This window comes from Equus caballus, chromosome 6 (genome assembly GCF_041296265.1).
Source record: "Equus caballus isolate H_3958 breed thoroughbred chromosome 6, TB-T2T, whole genome shotgun sequence".
In the NCBI taxonomy this organism is placed as follows: domain Eukaryota; kingdom Metazoa; phylum Chordata; class Mammalia; order Perissodactyla; family Equidae; genus Equus; species Equus caballus.
In genome coordinates this window covers 52544726-52564160 of record NC_091689.1, presented here as the reverse complement: position 1 = coordinate 52564160, position 19435 = coordinate 52544726, and the positions used below count along the sequence as shown (strand labels likewise).

At 39.9% G+C, this 19435-nt stretch overlaps 1 long non-coding RNA gene across 2 annotated transcripts; it reads right to left on the bottom strand.

The window, feature by feature from the left end:
* Window positions 1–2918: 2918 nt before the first annotated feature.
* On the bottom strand, window positions 2919–18131 carry LOC138924656 (uncharacterized). 2 transcript variants are annotated; one of them, XR_011439689.1, is made up of 3 exons: window positions 17995–18131; window positions 17366–17440; window positions 2919–3992 (listed from the first exon to the last, which is right to left on the bottom strand). It is a non-coding gene; the product is annotated as an uncharacterized lncRNA (long non-coding RNA). The 2 variants fall into 2 exon arrangements; XR_011439688.1 differs by lacking the exon at window positions 2919–3992 and adding an exon at window positions 13755–16239.
* Window positions 18132–19435: the final 1304 nt, after the last annotated feature.

Below are 19435 nucleotides of genomic sequence, written 5' to 3'. Positions count from 1 at the left end.
GTCGGATAAATAACTTGTAAGCATTTTTTCCCAACTAGTGGGTTTTTTTTTTGTTTCAATCCTGTTTTCCCTTGCCTTGAAGAAGCTCTTTAGTCTGATGAAGTCCCATTTATTTATTCTTTCTATTGTTTCCCTCATCTGAGGAGTTATGACATCGGGTTTTTTTACAACTGTATCTCCAGCACTTAGAACACTCCTGGCACACAGTGTGCCATTAATAAGTATTCAGATTAGTGTTGAATTAATGAATGGCTCACGCTGTCTGTACATGTGCTGTACATGACTCTTCTGCTCTCAGAAACTGATAGAAACCATTTGCTTAATCATAACGTTAACAAGACCATAACCTAAAATTTATACCTTACATTTGCATAACACTTTGTAGACTATAAAATATTTTCACATGTATTATCTTGGTTAATCCTCACAACAACTTTATACTCCAATTTTTTATAGGAAGTCAAATCTGAGAGAAATAAAGTGTTCAAGGTCATGCGAAACTGAATCGTCAATAAATTGAGTGATTTGCTCAAAGTCCACACAAGAGAACTGAAATTCAAACTCATGTTGTCCTGGCCACAAATCTGATGCAATTTACACTCCAATATCCCAACTCCTTGACTCTGTACTAGATGAGTTGTCTATGTATTCTTCAACTCTGTGTCAGTAACATCTGTCTACTCCCCTTGGCCAACCAGGCTTAGGACAAAGACTAATAATCCAGTTGTTCAGGTTTGCTTCAGTTCTTATTAACTGTGCTAACCTAGCAAAACTGGGGCTGGCTGGATGGCTCTGCCTGGTTGACAAACCAGGATTAGGTAGTCTGAAAATGGACATTCTCAATAGAGCTCATCTGCGAAAGTATAGATAAAGATTCAGGCTATAAATACCGGAACCAAAGACTTATAAACTCAGTTTATATACAATTGCATGAAGATAGGGACTTAACCAAGTTCCGGTCATTTAAATATGGCATCCCATAGCCTTAAAGTTACCATGGCCCTTTCAAAGGAATGATTTTTCTTATTTCTTCTCAATTCTAAGAAGGAAGGCCCTATCTTTTAAGCACTGTCCAAATTCTTGTATAAATGGCTGTTGAGTATCTACTAAGTGAAAAACACAACACTTTCTTCCCTTCCTGTTCATCCATAAGCAAATATTTAGCTTTCTTGGGTTTCTTTGCAAAGTTTCACTGCTCTTAGTCATTCATCCTCATTCTTCTTCTTTCCCATCCTCCATAATCTATTCCCATTAACAGGAAATTCATTATTATTAGGTGTTTACTCTCTTTTTTATTCCTTTGTGGCTATCCCACTTCAACTATAGACTTCTTAGAGTTCAAGATCTATTTCTTTGTACTATTGCAGGTTGTAAATATTCAAAAGCTGATGACTAAGGGGAGGGAGAGGAGCCTCATTCATGACTTGAACCAGAGAAAGGGAGCAGATATTATCAGATGTCCCATTTTAATGGCATACAAATAACATGACTCAAACTAGTTCGGGTGCAGTCTGCATACATCAGAGAGGAGGAGATGCGCTGCTGACTTGGCAGAGGGCTTGTAAATAAAAGCTGACTTTGGTTTGGCACCTATAATTACGCCCAAGCCAGAGCTTGCATTTTGATTATCTCTCAGAAAGAAAGAAAGGAAGAAAGAAAGAAAGGAAGAAAGGAAGGAGAAAGAGAGGAGACAGGAAGGTGAAATTTTGTTTTTCCTTAATGAGACAGACTCAGACATTCAGTTTTTTCATAGGATTTATTTTAAACTGGAACTTCTCTTACAGAGGACATTTATCAGAATGGTGGAATTGTCTGGACTTTCATAATAATTGTCTCACAGATTCCATAGGAAGCTTTAATTCCAACATTGAATTAAAATTTGAGTGATTAGAAGAGAAACAATCCCTCTACCCATATCTACATATTATATCTAGATCAATTTAACAGATGTTGGTGAAAACCTACTAGGTATGAAATATGTTGAGCACTGCAGGGGAGGAAAAACTTTTTTCCTCTATCCTCTTAGGTTTAGTGAATACACCCCCCAATCAAACTGGTAAGAAACAGATTAACAAGAGAAAAAATCAGGTTTAATTATGTATGTACGCACAGGAGTTCACAAAGAAATGAAAGCTCAAGGAGGTGGCCAGATGGTTGAGGCTTATATACCATCTTAAACTCAACAAAAGAAAATGGATTTTGAGCTTCTGGGTGGAAGAGGCAAGGTATGAAAAGTGGAAGGGAAGAAATGTCTGGTAAATAAGGACTGTCTTGATATGCAGATAAGAGTCTCAAGTGATAAGAGTCATCTCTGGGAGGAGCTCTTTTTCTGGCATGAGAACTTTATGAATGGAAATTTCCTTTATAAATGGAAATTTCCTTTACAAAAGGGAAAAAGTACACCCTGTTTCTAGGCAGTTAGGGGGAAGTAAAGAGTTTTTCCTTCATCTACTGAATCTCAGTTGCCTTTAGCTCAAAATAATCCATATGCTAAAGAGGCATATTTGCAGTGACGTATTCTGGAACCCTTTAGTACTGTTAAAAACCAACACTCAACTAAGTAGATTTAAAGATCAAATTGGCTTTATTCCATGATTTATGAATTGGGCAGCATCCCGTCTAGCAAACAGAAAGGAGCTCCAAACAACTACACAAAATGAAAGTCTTTTATAGACAGAATGGGGTGGGAAAAGGAAATTTCTAGCAAAGAGTTGATTGTTTCAGGCAAGGTCACCTTCCTGTGGGGACAGGTAGGGTCTATCAGGAAGATTACCTCACTAGTACTGACCAAGTAATTCCAGATTGACTGGTGAAGGGTTACGTTCCCAGGAGAGACTGAAACTGCAATTCGGTTAGGTATCAAGTCTTCATTTGCTGACGTGGAGCTTAGCACAAGTGCTTCCATTTTGGATCTGTTGTTTCTTTTTCTAATAGTGCTAATGAAGAGTCCTTGTCCTCAAGGAAATTTAAAACCTAAAAGGAAAATACGATGAATGAAAATTGCTATAGCACAAAGCAAAGGTGTTTCAGTAGAGGTATAAAGTGCTGTAGAAGCCAAGAAAATGTACAGTTTGCTGATGATTGAGAGGTTCTAGGTTTTATGAAGGACACATTTTAAGAATGGGTAGGATTTGTATCTCTAATACGTGGAGAGAAAATGGCAACCATAGAGACAGGAAAGTTCAGGAAATATTTAGCGATAGGTGAGTGGTTGAAAGATATCTTAGGAGAGATAAAATGGAAAAGAAAGCAAATGCCAAATCATAGGGTATTTGAAGCTGTTTTAGCAATTTTATTTTCACTCTGTGAGTCCTAGAGAGCCACTGAAGGTTATTGAAGTGAAGGCTGACACATTTACTATAAGCTTTAGAAAGTTCTTTGACAATAATTGGAGGATGTTTAGAGGAGATGAGACTAGAGTTGGAGAATATAGTAAGGAAGCCATTACATGATCTAGGACCTGGACTAGGTGATGAAAATGGGATACATACGAAGAATGTTTAAGACGTGGAATCCACATGATTTGGCAACTGATTAAATGCTTACATATCTGCTCAGGGGAAGGGGAGGCATGTGGTAAAAAGAAAAGGTTTAAGTTATAATTTTGTAAATGACAGAGCCCAGCTTGATTCATCTAAAAAGTAAAAAAGAGAAATTTATTTGCAAAATTAGGCTAATAACATAACTTTGGGAAAGGCAGAGATAGAGCCAGGTAGGGACAACTGAATCAGGGCCTCAGATGTCATTCTTCCTCCGTATGTTCTCTTTGAAGGTAGCCTTTATTCTTTTCTACTGCAGAGAAGTTCTCTCCATGCTTCAGGATCATCGCCACAGCCAGTCCTTCTAGCTGAGGGACTAAAGAAGACTGGGATCTTCCCCTGGGCCAGTCGAACTTTTCCAGAGATGGACCCTGGTAGAAGGGCTTGGGTCACATATCCACCCCTTAGACCAGTCACTGGACCTGATGGATGAGGTGCTGTTTTTAGCAGGTCCTACGAGAAAATCATGGTTGGGGGTGAGGGAAGGTATTACAGGTGTGGCACAGGGGGAGCTCCTTTTGAGTTGTGAAGCCATGTCTGCTATCCCGATGGGGGCATGGTAAAGAAGACAGAGGAATAGAAATTGTGACTGGGGTTCTGGGGCACTATGTTTGGCAGGATGGCAAGGCCTTTAACAAATAGAGGAATGGATTTGGGTAAAGTGGCAAATTTCATCGTAGACATCTTTTTTTAAGGTGTTTTGGGCTATGCATATGACATTGTATAGGAATCCCTTAAAAAGTGGGGTCTTCAGTTCTTAGGAGAAGTTGGTTTTAAAACCATAGATTTGGGAAGCATTAGCATATAGGTTTATTAAGAAACTAAATGGACAAGATTGCTCAGGGAGGGGCTGGCCCCGTGACCGAGTGATTAAGTTTGTGTGCCCCACTTTGGCAGCCCGGGGTTTTGCCAATTTGGATCCTGGCATGGACATGGAACTGCTCATCAGGCCATGTTGAGGCGGCATCCCACATGCCACAACTAGAAGGACCTGCACCTAAAATAGACAACTACGTACTTGGGGGATTTGGGGAGATTGCTCAGGGAGAAAGTATTCAGAGAGAAGAAGGTGGAGGGCAGAATGTAGGAAATTTACGTTTCTAGGCCCATTTGAATATTGGGTCTAAAAGGATAAAATGGCAAAATAGACTGAGAAGAAGCTATCAAACAACAATATCCAAGAGAGGGATATAGGTAAGAAAGTGGAAAAAAGGTCATTGGTTGGATCAAATTCTAAAGCTAGTGTTTCAGTCCTGAGAGCTGTTGGTTGATAAGATTTCTAGATGTCAGGCTCCAAGCATCTTCAGATGGAGTGAGGGCAGGAAGTGGCAATCTGACAGATTTTCCTGGTTTGCAGTTTGAATGTCTCTGCTGATGTCATCAGGTGTACCAATAAACTTTCTGAGTGGTCTATACAGCAACAGGCATGAAGAAGATTGCCCAAATCTTAGCTATTGTGGTGATTTCTTGAAGCTGACATCAAGTTGTTCAGCTTCAGTTTTCAGGGCTTCAGGAAAAGGGCACCTTTAGTTCTCAATGATTCCAAGTCAAAAAGGTGGGAGAAAATTGGAAATGTCAGTTTGGAGATTTGTAGCCAGATATTTGAAGAAATTAGAGGAATTCAGATCCAGTGCATTTCACAGGCAAATAACAAAACCTCAAAGAAGTTAACAAGTGTCTATATCCACAAGTGTGCATTATAGTTTCTACTGAAACATAGTTTTTCTCTCTAAAGTCACCTTCCTTTCTGCCAAAGATAGCCAAATTAAGACTAATTTGTTTGTAAAATATCTGGCTTGGATAAATTTGGCCTGATTATTTACATAAGGATGCAAGAATAGTGATTGATCATTTAGATTCTTTTAATCTGTTGCTGGAACTTTTCATAAGGAATCTCAGATTGGACTTTTACAAGCCTCTTAAGGCTAGGAAGCCAAGCTGAGGACTTGCCATCAGACTTTGCAATACCTATAGATTTGGGTCAATTACTCTCTTCTCAAGGTCCCCCAAATATCCTGGGGTTCCTGCACCTGCCAGGAAGTGACTTTTTACTTACCTGGTTAGGATGTTGGGAACCCTGTAAGCAAGGTACCAGGATATTTTTCCTAGGGGCTCCATAAAATCAATCTTAATTCCTTAATGCTGTTTGGCATATCTGACTCTATGTACATTTTCTCTCAAATATGATATTCTAGTCAATGCCTTGGTAATATAACCAATATTTCAAATTGTGTCCTGTTACAAGGAGAACAGATTCTTATTGAGCTTACACAAATAGCCATATCACCATGAAAATAAGAATAATAAGAGTTTCCAAATTCAAGAGGGATCAGGTAGGGAGAAAAAGTAATTGTTTTCTCTTTGTTCACAAAGTTATACTTTACCAAATTGCTCTAAGCCATAGGTAGCTTAAGAGAAAAAATGTTCTCAAATCTAGAAAAACAAAACATCAAAGAATCAACAGTTTCAAACAAAAAGTCATAAAAATTATAATCATCCTTATCAGTTCATTCAGTCCCATGTTATTAATTCTTGATCTTCTTGAATCCAGTTTTTCCATTAGTTCTCTGAATTCTCACCCAGTTCAGTTTTATGATCTTAAAGTTATCAGAAATGTGTGCTTGCCAGAGTTCTTTGCAGGAATTTCCTTAAAGGTGAAGTACTTTTGCAGGAACACTTTTGCCAAAGTGTCAGAGTAAAACAATAACTATAAATGGCAAAAGACTTAAAAATGGCCATAGTTAAAGATCTGATGAGAGTATATTATAATGCAATTGACAAAGAAACTTGGTTATTTCTGTGACATACAACATTTTAAGATAACTGGAATTACAAATATTAACATTATACCAGGACATACCAAACTTCTAGGAATTTCATGCAATTTCTGGAACACATATTAATAACATATATCCACAAAGATATAATCTAAGAAGGTTTAGTATCACTTATTTGACAATGCTTCCCAATAATTTAACATATCAAATAAGCCTAATTAATTTAACATCCCCCCCCCCCGCACTTTTTTTTAATTTATAAGGAGAGAGAACAAATCTTTTGAGATGTTCCAGGGGTCCTCTTAAAAATCCCAAAGTTGGTTCAAGGTCAAAAAGACTTCATTTAGAATTTGATTTAGGATGTTTGTCAAAAAGAATCAAAAGATTTGGCACTTGAATAATAGGATCACAGATCATTATGAAACGATGGTTCTGGGGCTGGCCCTGTGGCCAAGTGGTTAAGTTCACGCGCTCCACTGCAGGCGGCCCAGTGTTTCGTTGGTTCGAATCCTGGGCATGGACATGGCACTGCTCATCAAACCACGCTGAGGCAGCGTCCCACATACCACAACTAGAAGGACCCACAACGAAGAATATACAACTATGTACCGGAAGGGCTTTGGGGAGAAAAAGGAAAAAATAAAATCTTTAAAAAAAAAAATGCATCTTCATATCTCATACCTTCCCTTAACCAAAACATATCATATTTTCCTTGCATGCAGAGTTGTTTCCTTTATTATTTCTAGTAGTTTTAACTACATATATGAATTAGAGTTCTTAACCCTTAGAAACCTTAATTTCCAATGAAAACTAAGAGTGAGCAATTGTGAACTATTACACCAGTATTCTTTTTTTCCCTTTAGAATTGATGAGATTTTTTTTATAATTTATTTTTTTATTGCAGTAACATTGGATTAGAACATTATATAACTTTCAGGTGTACATCATAATATAGTTCGAATTCTCTGTAGATTACATTCACCGCCCAAAGACTAATTACAATTCAACTAGTATTCTTTACATTGGCAAATTTATAAATACATGTCATAATTTCTAGAAATATATGCTTCTTCATGGTATAATCTTTCTTTCTTTCTTTTTTTTTTGAGGAAGATTAGTCCTGAGCTAACTACTGCCAGTCCTCCTCTTTTTTGCTGAGGAAGCCTGGCCCTGAGCTAACATCCATGCTCATCTCCCTCTACTTTATATGTGGGACGCCTACCACAGCATGGCGTGCCAAGTGGTGCCATGTCCACATCCAGGATCCGAACCTGCGAACCCCGGGCCGTTGAGAAGCGGAACGTGCAAACTTAACCGCTGTGCCCCTGGGCTAGCCCCCATAGTATAATCTTTCAATGTGACACAAGACATGTTTACTAACAGATCCAAATTTATCTTTAGTTTCTCTGTATTAAGCAGCCCAAAGTAGATAAACCTATGTTCAGTAATTAATGTTTCACTATTTTGCCTTATTTGGAAAAGATCTAGATATTCAATGAATTTCCATCATTTAATTTAACTTAGAAAAACTCTAAGGTTTTAAGTTTCCAAAAAGATTTTGGAAGCTATTTTTAAGTACACATACCATAAAACATAATTGTTGCTAAAACGTTCATCTGTAAACTCTTATTTCCCTTACATCTTTCTAAATCACTTGCTCCCAATAATTATGTTTAGACTACTACAAAAACTTCTTGAAACATTAGACAAAGCCAGCCATCATCCCAAACTATATTTCTTGCTGACAAATTTTGCAATAGAGATGATGCAAATTTATGAATATGAAGAAACCCAGGTAGAACAAAAGTTGTACGTCTGTATTGATTTTAATGCCGATAATTCTGAAGATGCATTGATTTTAACTGAAGCAACAAACAAATTAGCTTTAATACCAAGTATTTTCCCAGCTCACACGAACTGGAAAAGCACTTGGGTTAGTTTCTATTATATTTCTGAGAGTTTAGCAATCCTTAATTAATATAAGTGCTTGTTTATTTTTAAGCCAACTAAATAGAGCTCTTTTATGAGTTGGCCTGGCGATACCATCCAGAGGTAGAAAAATATCTCACATCTGCAACATACATATGCAGACACCTGTAAACATACAGACAGACACAAACAGAGATCGTGTAGCCTTTGTTCTGAAATTCCAGCTGTGAGTCACGTGCAATAATACAAAACTCATTAGTTTATAAAAGAACAGTTGGATCCAAAATTTGTTGGGGCAGTTGGAATAAGTTCAGTTCACCTGCTCCGATGGCTAAAACTTTTTACTAATATTTGCGGAGAAGGCATTCAAGATTTTTCATTAGCCCAGTTTCCAAATAGTTCTTTTTTTCGCTTCTGATGAGAAACTTCTCCCTGAAGTTTGCATTTCAAAGAATGGCTCTTAGGTCCTAGAGAAGATGGAGGTGGAAAATCTACATCCCAAAGGCACAGAGAAAGTATTCATATTTCCTCCAAGGAGTTTTGGAGTATATTTGACTATTATCAGAGATCTAGAGTAATTACTATTTAAATTTTTCCTTCTTTGTCTCCAGTTCAGGACAACCTGTTCCCAACATCCCAATATCTACAAGCATTTTGAGATGAATAGGGGAGGTTTTGGGCTTGGTAAGGATAGGCGAATTTTGAACTGCTTCTAGAGCCACATTTCTAGTTTTGTAGAGATTTGCAAGACAGAGAGTTGTTTCCAATTCCTCTAAGAATTGGGTTGTAACCTAAATGATATCAAAGGGTAACTTACCCAACCAACTACATTTTCTTTAATATGTTTCTTTATATCAGGGAGAAGATTTCTAAGGAAGGCGCAAATTAAAAGATTTCTATGTTCTTGAGTTTTAGAGTTTAGTTCAATATGCCTTTGAAAAGTCTATATAAAGAGTTCAACAAAGGCCTTCAGATGCTGGACTGATTAGGAATTACAAAATCCTGGAGAATGGTTTGGGAAGGCTTCAAACTAGGAACAGAAAGAAAGCTATTGAGAGAATCCAGGGAAGCCGTAATAGAAATCTATAAAAGACGACGTCAATGGGGAAGGAGAGAGATTTAGGAGATGGAATCAACCCTTAGTTTATTGAATGAGGCCAAGGAGAAGGGAAGAATAAAGGATCACTTTCAACTTTCTGGCTTGGGAAACTGGGTGGGTGATGACGGGATTCAGTGAGATAGGAGGTTCAGGAACAGAAGCAGGCTGGTGGAGAAACATGAAGTTTTGGAATTCACATCTTTTACCTGCTTTTGTTTTATGGATACAATGTCATTCTTAATATTTCCGAAGAAACTCAAGTATTTTTGTTTTCTGCTTGTTTCTCACTTTTTGCCTTCTGTAGAATTTGGGGTCTTCAAGTTAAGAGCTTTTCTGGATTTATTCTAGGCAGACTGGCTTCTTCACCGGCTGTAGTCTCTTAGGTGTTCTAGGCTGCAGCTTACTCTGCTCTGATCATCAGTGACCACTCTTCATCCATCTCCTGACTTCCAGAACTTTGTTGGAATCTCTATTCCTCTAGTAGCTTCTGTCCCACTCTCTTTGTTGGGTGGGGTTCGAGGTGTCCACATCTTTTTATTTCTTTGCTATGATGTTAATGTGTTTTTTTGGAAAAAAAGATAAGTGGATATGCTCAATCTGTGATCTTAAACCACAAGCTCCTGAATTTGATCTTTGATATGACATGTTTACTGGAATTATAGTATGTCTAGGTAGAGATGTATAGTAGGCAATCAGCTGTATGTATGAACTTGGAATTCAAGAGACAAGTCTAAACAGGTAAAGATTTGGAGTAACTGGTGTAGAAATGATGAGTGGCGATAACATTGCCTAGGGAGAGCATGCGGAATGAGAAGAGAACAGGAAATAAGCCCAACACTGAGGACCATCATTATTTAAGATAATTGTTCCTCGAGAGATAGGGAGACTAATGACAACTCAGAACTTTTCCTCTATGGATAAAAAGGAGTCAAATGAGCTCTTTGAGTTCATAAAAGTTGCATTTAATATATAATAAAGTATAAAAGCAGTAGTAAGATGACTAGTTGTAACAAAGTTGAACAGGGTGAGGACAGGAGTTCCAAGATGAGAGATAATCAAAGGTGTCACCATTTCCAGAAGATATTATCTAATTTTTTTGGTCCTGGGCCCATTCTTATGAGTCTGCTCAATGATGGCTCCCATGATCTGCTCTCCCATCCTTCTACTGAGAACATGGCTCTGATTCAAGTACCATTGTTCAGTGAGATATGTCTTGATAGTCTCCACACATTCAGTAAATATTTATTCAGGTCTTAAAATACACCAGACTTTGGATGAGGTGTTGGGGATATAAAAATATATATGGGGCTGGCCTGGTGGCACAGATGTTAAGTGCACACGTTCCACTTCCGAGGCCCGGGGTTTGCCAGTTCAGATCCCGGGTCCAGACATGGCACCACTTGGCACGCCATGCTGTGGTGGGCGTCCCACATATAAAGCAGAGCAAGATGGGCACGGATGTTAGCTCAGGGCCAGCCTTCCTCAGCAAAAAGAGGAGGATTGGCAGCAGATGATAGCTCAGGGCTAATCTTCCTCAAAAAAAAAAAAAAAAAAAGTAAAATTCCTGCCCTCAAAGAACTCATATACATGCATACACTGCCCGTCATGCTCCAATTCAGTGTTGCTAACTGCCATTATTTTATTAGCAGAAGTCTTGTCATTAGCTTTCAAGGCGAGTTTAATTATCTCTCACTCATGGTGGATATGGAAGGCCTTATTTTGGTGCCCAATGTAGCCATTTTATGTCCCTGGATAAGCAAAATGGTGAGGATTTTTTTTTACTCTATCTCAAGAGTGATAGAAATTCATCCTAATAACCCAATATAGCACAGTGCCTGGGACATAGTGAGCTCTCACTACATATTGGTTTATTAAGTCTTTTTATTTTTATTACCTCAAATTATTATTATTAAGCAAGGATTCTAAAAAAGCACAATAGCGTATTTTGGAGAGGGCCAATGAAAGAGAAGATTTTTTAAGAGTAAAACTTAAACACAGTTGGCAAACAAATCATTGGTTAAAAAAAATACAACTAATCACAGAACAATTGTTACTGTCTACTGCCTTCCTTACCCATGTCAACATCCAAACATACATGAATGCTTTTAAACCTGGAATTTTAGCTGCTGTGTCGCTAATCTCAGGTTTTTTAAAAAAAAAAAACTCCTTGATTTTTTTTAAGTCTCCAAAAGACGGGAAAATTTAATTATATAGAGAAGAAGGATGTAGGTTGGCAAAAGGGTGAATAGAGAATTAATCTAGTATGGTGCTTTATTATTCTTACTGAAACTAATTAAATTTGTAATTAAAGGGACAACAGTAGTGATGGGATAGGAAGAAGGGAATAGATTCACTTTAAATGATGACTCTTTTCTAGTTTAGGGGAATTTTCAAAATTTCTTTGTTCATTTATTGATCCTCAATCAACAAATAAACCCAGCATGTGCCAGGCACTGTGCTGGGTGCGAGGAATTCCAAGAGGAACTCGATCCCTCTTCCTTCTCACGGAGGTATCCACTAGCAGCAAGATGAAATCCTACGGAGGAAAGTTACCGCGCAGAGTATGCGAGATGAACTAGAGCCGCCTTGCAGCCTTGTTTTACTCCAGTTGTCTGGTGCTGCCACCTGCTGGGCATTTTCTTTTTCGCCGAGTTTAACCACAGGCATGGACAGAGAAACCAGAATTTGCTGGGTGGAAAAGCCTCCCATTTCCACCTTTGCACGCCAGACCATGCACTTTTTCTTGCCGAGTACACCTTCCCTCTCCACCAGGCCTGGTGGCACCAACGCTGACTCCTCCAGAATTGCAAGCTCCTCACTTGCCAGGGTGCTGAGTCACCTGCCCGGTATGCCCAGGGCAATTGCCTCACTTTTCTCCCTCCCACAGTTTTGCTACTGAGCTGTTTGAAGGTTTTGGCCTTCTTTGGCCTTCTTCCCTCTCTTGTCGGAGTTACGGTTTCTTGCCAAGACACCGGTAGTGTGTGCCTAAGTTGCTTAACACGGGCAGGAAGAGGCCAAAGGCCTTTGCAGCAAACAATTCTCCCCAATTTTGAACTTACTCTCACTTCTGTATAGGGGAGTGGCGCTGTGGGTGGGGGTAGTTTGCTTACTTCCTCATAAGCAGTCTGGTTGAGGGCCTCTGGGCTGCTTCAGAATGCTGAGCAGAAGTCAGGGCTCTGGGGATTAAGCGTTAAATAGGTCATTTGTTTTGCATCATCAATTCTTGAAGCGAGTCGAATGCTTTCAGGGATGGTTTCATCATTAAAAAGGAGCCCAAGAGTACCAAGTCCACCACTGACTGCACGGCCTCCCCCTCATTCTGCCCTGCTTCAAGCCAAGGGCTTCCCATGAATTGCTAATGTTTTGCCCAGAAAACATTAGCAGTTTATTTGCTTATTAGACTACTTGGTTGGACACAAAATCGTGGAGCCCCACTTCTCCCATTGCTTGTCATCACGTCAAAAATGGTTCTGGATTTAAGTAGATAAGAATGACTGTTGGAATATTACATATACTTTAAAAAAATGCAAATTCTTACTTTATGCTTTTTATCCTAAGTTTTAAACCAAAAAGTAGAAAATACATTTATTTCTATCTGATGACCACCCCCTCTCCCCAACAAATTAATCACCAAATCTCTTTTCTGATACTCTATTTCTCGGTTCTTTTTCTTTCTTCTTTTAGCTTGACAGACCATTCCATCAGCTCCTTCAGCTCTCTCCCCATGCTGACCTTTTCTCAGACTCTAGTTAATGTTCTCCTTTCCTCTCCCTCTTTGCTAAAATTACCAGCAGTCGTGGACTGCCTTCAACACAGCCTGGAACACTCCACACCTGAATTCTTCTTGGATGCAGCACAGCCCAGGCAGCCCCGCCCCCTTCCCTTATCCCATTTCTGAGCCTGAAGTGATTTTCATGAAAAAAGTTAGTGTGAAACTTGGTATGGACTTCAGGTGCCCCCATCAGGGCTCCGTCCAAATGCTTCCTAATGTGAAGTTATGACGTCCAATATATTCCCGAGGACAAAGGAAGACAAGAAGTGAGAGGAATGAGAAAGCCTGGAGGTGGGAGGAAAAAGAATTAGGTCAGAGACCAGGGATGTGAACGTGGGTAGTATGGGAAACAGGAGGACAGGAGGCCTGGGGTGGGGACAGAGGTAGAGGGAGGGGAGGCCTCTAGATGGGATATTAACAGGGAAAGTGCGAATCGCCTCCTCAAACCGGAAGTAGTCCTTGAAAATTCGGACTCAGAAACGGGCAAGATCAAGTCTTAACTCTTCAATATATCCCATAGTGTGAACGGTTTATTTTAAGACCCCCCCCCCCCTTTTTTCCCATTTCACTATATTTCATCACTTTCACCAGAGGTACAGTTAAGAGAAGACAGGCAAGAGAGAAGTGAAAGGCCAATCTTTCAAAATTATATCCATTTTTTAATAGAAGATTTTGAGAGCATCGTTTGAAACTTATTGCTAAACCAAAGGTTTTTTCTTCTCATATCCATTTGTTCTTTTCACATTTTAATTTTATTGCTTAAAATATATTACAAAATGAGAACATGCTCTTTCTTTCAAGTCAAACAGTGCTAACAGAAGTACGTTAAACAAAAAATGAATGGTCTTGTCTCCTTTCTCCAATGCCACCCATCAAAGAGTGAATGTTAACAGTTTGATATATCTTTTTACATGTTTATAATAACATATATAAATAAGGACCTCCCTTTTATTCTTTTTAGAAAAATAAAATAATGTGTATGCACTCACACAGTAACTTGCTTTTTCAGTTAATAATATGTATCGACATATTAATAGCTACAAAATATTTCAGACCATGAATGTACAGCTCTTTATTCATCTCATTCTCTACCAATAGATATTTAAGCTATTTCCAGTTTTTTGATACTACAAATATTGTCAAAATAAAAATCGTTATACACATCTCTTTGCATTTTGGTTCTTTTACTTTTAAAGGATAGATTTCTAAAATTGAGATTGTGGTGTTAAAGGGTTTTAAAATTTTTTTTTTAAATTTTAGTAGCCACTGCCAGATAACTCTCCCAAAAGGTTTGGGAGTACAAACTTTACGTTATCATAAGATGACTTCTATAAAAAATTTAATAATTTCTCTATAACTGAACCCAGCTTAGCATGTGAGCCTCTATTTTAACTTGTATCCTGACAACTTAATTTACACTCAGTTTAAAACCCAGTTTCTTATGAGAAACTCAGATTAACCCTCCAGCCCCACTATTCTGGTTCTTACGTTCCTGGATGGCCTCTGAGTTTAGAGGATGCTTGTGTGAAATTGTGGCATCGGGGTGGGGCGGGGGCGTGTGAGTTTGGACCATGGGTGTCTGTCTGTGCTGACTTCTGTGACTCATTCTTTCAGGCTTTGAGCATTGCTCTCTGTTCCTGCTGAACCCTGCCATGGCCCCTACTTGTCACATCTAAATTCCGTGTCTTCCTTGTCCAAAACACGAAGACGCATCTGGTGCACTCAGCTTATACCACGTGCTCTCAGGGAGCCTGGTGATTCCACCTCCTTCCCTGCGCCATGCTGAGGTGTAAGAGACTCTATGAGAACCCCGGAGGCCCTATGGCCAGCCCCAGTCCTGAGCACTACTGATCATTGCCCTGCTTAGGTGGACTCAGGTCTGTTCCGTGAGGTTTATAGTCACTCAGGTTGTCCTGGAAGACAGGCATTGTTCTTTTTGCTCTGGAATGCCTCAAACTTATTTCCATGGTCATGGAGGAGGGAGTGAGAGCACTGGGCCCCACCAGCAACAGAGCCTTCACTGCATCCCCCACAGTCCTCACTTTCCTGCCTGCTGGCCAAGCTCTTATCTCCTTTGGAGCAGGACATGGATCTTTATGACATCACATACTCCTCTCTGTGGTTATGGTATAAATATTATGTATTCGTTCCTGCAATTGTTGGCTCTGGAAATTTGAAGTCAGACTTTGGGGATTAAAAAAACACATTTCTCTCTCAAATGCCCGGCTCTTGTAATCAAAAGCCACAGCTTTTAAGATCTTTTTTTCTCCTATGGACTTTCCAAAATTATTTTCAAGAGCTTAAAAGTTAAGGATTTAATTGCTCTCTCTGTATTATCTCTGTATCTCTATCTCTAAAAATCCTAACACTCCTTGAATGGTGGGAAACAAGAGACAAGTAAAAAGAATTTTAAAAAGACCCATATAGTTAAATATCGATATATTACACTACTACAAGAACAAATATATTCATTGCACAATTAATTATGTGAGGCAATGAAAAAACTTTTATTCACAGGAATTACATCTTGGGGGAGAAATCTGATGGGAAGAAAACGCTTAAATCACCCTGAAGTGAAGACTGAGATCCTTGGAGTCCTTGGGGCATATTGTAACAAAAGTTGGTCTCCAAGCTACTACCTCTAAGACAAAGGGAGGAATTTATTTGCATCAGTGCAGGAGCTGGGAGGTTGATGAGTAGAGAGAGGGAGAGAGAGAGAAGGCAAGAGAGATGGCAGAATGATATGCATTACAAAATGTGACATACGCTGTGACTTCCTAAATCTCCAGGACAATTCTACCAAGCTAGAAGAAAAATGATTGGTCTAAGTGTGGACTGGGACATAGCTGAACTTTGTCCCCAGGGTGATGCAGGGCTGAACAGAACCAACACAAACAGACAAAAAGTGTCCAGTTACTGGGAAAAGTAGAGCCTGGTCCACCTACAGCCTCACCACTGTGCTGGCAACTCCCGGGCTCCTCCTTCTTACTGTCTTCCAGCTGCCCTTGTGCCTCTGTTGCCTGTGGAGGTGCTGTGTCTTCGTGCCCTTACGGCAGAGATCTGTCTTTCCTCCTCTGCTTCAAATGCGAGCATCAGAGAGCCACAGACCTGATCCCAGGATCACTTTAAAAAAAACGCTCTTAATTTACCTCCAAGAGACATTTTTTTTCACTTTCCCCTCCAGTCTCAGCAAGCCATGAAAGGTTGTACATGCATTTGACCTACCTTAAGAGTGACACTTTCACACACACATGTACACACACATGTGTATTTGATATAGTATGATTACTATTACATATTATACTCTCAAATAATACGTTATCAATGTATCCCCAGATATTGTATATTATATGTGCATGGATATGTGTGAGTTTTAAATATTATATGTGTATATAAATCTTTCAAATAATTATATGTATATTTATACTTATAAATTTTACATACAAATAGACACATGGACCTTAACTGGCTCTCATTAAGGTCTACCTCAGCATGGTGTCACATTCAAAAGAAACACAAATTTCACTCCAAAATGACTTTTGAAAATAGTGTTTTTATCTAAATGTTTCTTAAAGAGACAGGAACTGGAGAGTTGCATACATAACACATGTCAAAACTTCTAAAAGTCCTCTTTAGGCACCTCCTTTTCCCGAAGTTTCATTCACCTTGTGGGTAACTCACATATCTTTGTCCCATCTCTCCAGGACCTCTAGTCTCATACTTGCGTCCTCTGCAGCCTTCTCCTTTCCCATTTGCCTCCTTTTGCTTCTAGGATCTTTTTCCCCCCCCCAAGTAGCTCCTATTTTATGTAGATAGATCTACCCCTTCTCGAAGCTTCCCTTTTTTTTTTTTCTGCTTTATTTCCCAAACCCCCCCTGTACACAGTTGTATATCTTAGTTGCAGGTCCTTCTAGTTGTGGGATGTGGGATGCCACCTCAACGTGGCCTGACGAGTGGTGCCATGTCCGTGCCCAGGATCCGAACCCTGGGCTGCCGCAGCAGAGCGTGCGAACTTAACCACTTGGCCACGGAGCCAGCCCCTTGAAGCTTCTTTAATTCTATGTCTATACCCACTCTATTCATCCTCCTCTCAAATTCGATCAATAAGGTCCCCTAGCTTATAGCCGATCAGCATCTTAGAGTCAGGAAAGGGGAAAATGTTTTAAGTTCTTATGTTTTGAAAAATGTGTTTTGGCTCTGCATAGGTGGATCTTTGCAACTGGGCTTGATTTTCTGCTGGTATGCCTACCTTGTAGAGAGTTCTGACAGGTCAGTGCCCTTGCAGGAGTGCTGTTCCATGATCTGAATACCACCTCTGTTGTAACTGAGAGAGAACAAAAGTTTCTAATTTAAGAGCTATGGAAAAATTTCTGGTTAGAGAAGAGAAGCGTCTTTGTTAAGCATTTTGACTGGGAAAAGTTAGCTCACAAGGCATGGCCCAGATGGACTAGCATTGGGACAAAGAAAAGTAAATTTCCCAGCAAAAGAAAGGTAGAATTTTGAGTTTTAGGAGGCAACCCAAGAAGTTAGGAACTAACAGGAGGAAATAGAGCCACATGGCATTAGTCTGGACATAATTATGTGCCGGGCTCTGTTCTAAGTTTTTAACTTACGTTCGCTGATTTTATCCTCACAAGAACACTATGAGTTAAGTACTATTAATATTATCCTCATTTCTAAATGTAGAAACTGATGCACAAGGAAGTTAAGAAAGTGAACCAGGTATCAGGAAAAAGCCCCAGTGTCATAGAGAATGGCAAAGAGGAACAAGACTGCAAAGGACATGACCAAGCCAGCAGCCAGGTTGATGTGCCTTCCCTTCACAGGTGCGAAAGAGAGTGAGATGAAGGGACCAGAGCAGGGCAGTCTCTTACTCACAGCACAGCAAGAATGGGAACATCAGCATGGTAACTCTGGTGCCCGTGCTCCAAAGTCTCATGGGGCAGTCATGAGCCCAGATGGCAGCTGCTCACACAGTGGATTGTGCCCCATGTGAGGAACCTAGGGTCAAAGTCTCAACACCTTTTATAACAAGCCACACACAGCCCAGCCCCTCTCCCCAAGGAGTGAGCTGTACAGTAGTCACACTGTCAGTGCCTTGACCCACTTAATCGCTATGTGACTGGTACAGAAACTGCTCAGGGTCAGAGGATGGTGAGGTGTTGTGGTTTGGCACACTCAGCAAGGATGTGCAGAGATGCTTGGGGCCCATGGCAAACTGCCTCTCCCAACACCAAGGTCATAGCTAGTGAGCAATGGAACTAGAATTTAAACCTGAGCTATCTGGCTCAGAATCCATTCCCTTCACACTTGCCACTGCATAGAGGCCTAGTATTGGATTTTAACGCACCGGTTGTTTTATCGTGCACTGCAATGTGAGCTCCTCTTTTATTGCCATAGAACTTATAAAGCATTCACACACAGCTTTAAGTCTGCAGTATTTTGGAGGTGAGGAGTTTGAGATGCCTTCTATCAGAGTGACAAATTATTTCCAAGGAACGATAGAGAGCCCAGGAGCTGAAATGCAGAGTGGAGAGAAAGAATTCATGGGAGCAGCAAAAAGGCCCAACAAAGACTTCCCAGGGCTATTGGGAAGGATGTGCAGTATCCCACCTTAAGTGGGACTGGGCTGTGGGTCAATTTTTAATAGATTTTAAAGGACAAGGTGACCTTACGAAACTGGAGGACTTGGGTACATCCAAGGGCTGACACTCGGGGGAAGGACAGATATATGATAGATAGATATATAGATAATAAATTGATATAAATGGAAGGAAGGAAGGAAGAAATTGCATGGCATTCACAGTGCTAGAGGCTTTAAAGGCTGCCATCAGCCTGTGAAGGAGCAACCATTATCTCCATTTGACAGAGGAGGAAACTAAGGCTCAGGGATGTAACTTGTCCAACACCACATAGAAATTGTCAAAGCCAGAAATTTTCCCCAGCCTTTTTGAACTCTAAAATCCAGATTCTTTCTATTCTATCACACTGGCTGTTTAACCTGGGCAGGAAGGAGAGCGTGCAGAAAACATTAGTGAAGGGTGAAACCAGTCACATGAAAGCTAATCAGACTCCATCAGCGCCCCCTACAGTGTGGGCCAGGCACATCTCCAGGGGCTGGACCCGGAAGTTGGCAGTTTCCTCAGAGCCAGAACAGGGATCTTTTCCTTCAGCCCTTTGGAAGATTTAAAAGGATAATGTACTCCACCGACTTCTGGATAAAAGAATGACGTACCCTTTGGGGTTATCTAATCATGACTATCAGCATAATACTGTTTCACCAACAAGATAAAATATAAGACACATCCTGATTTCAGAT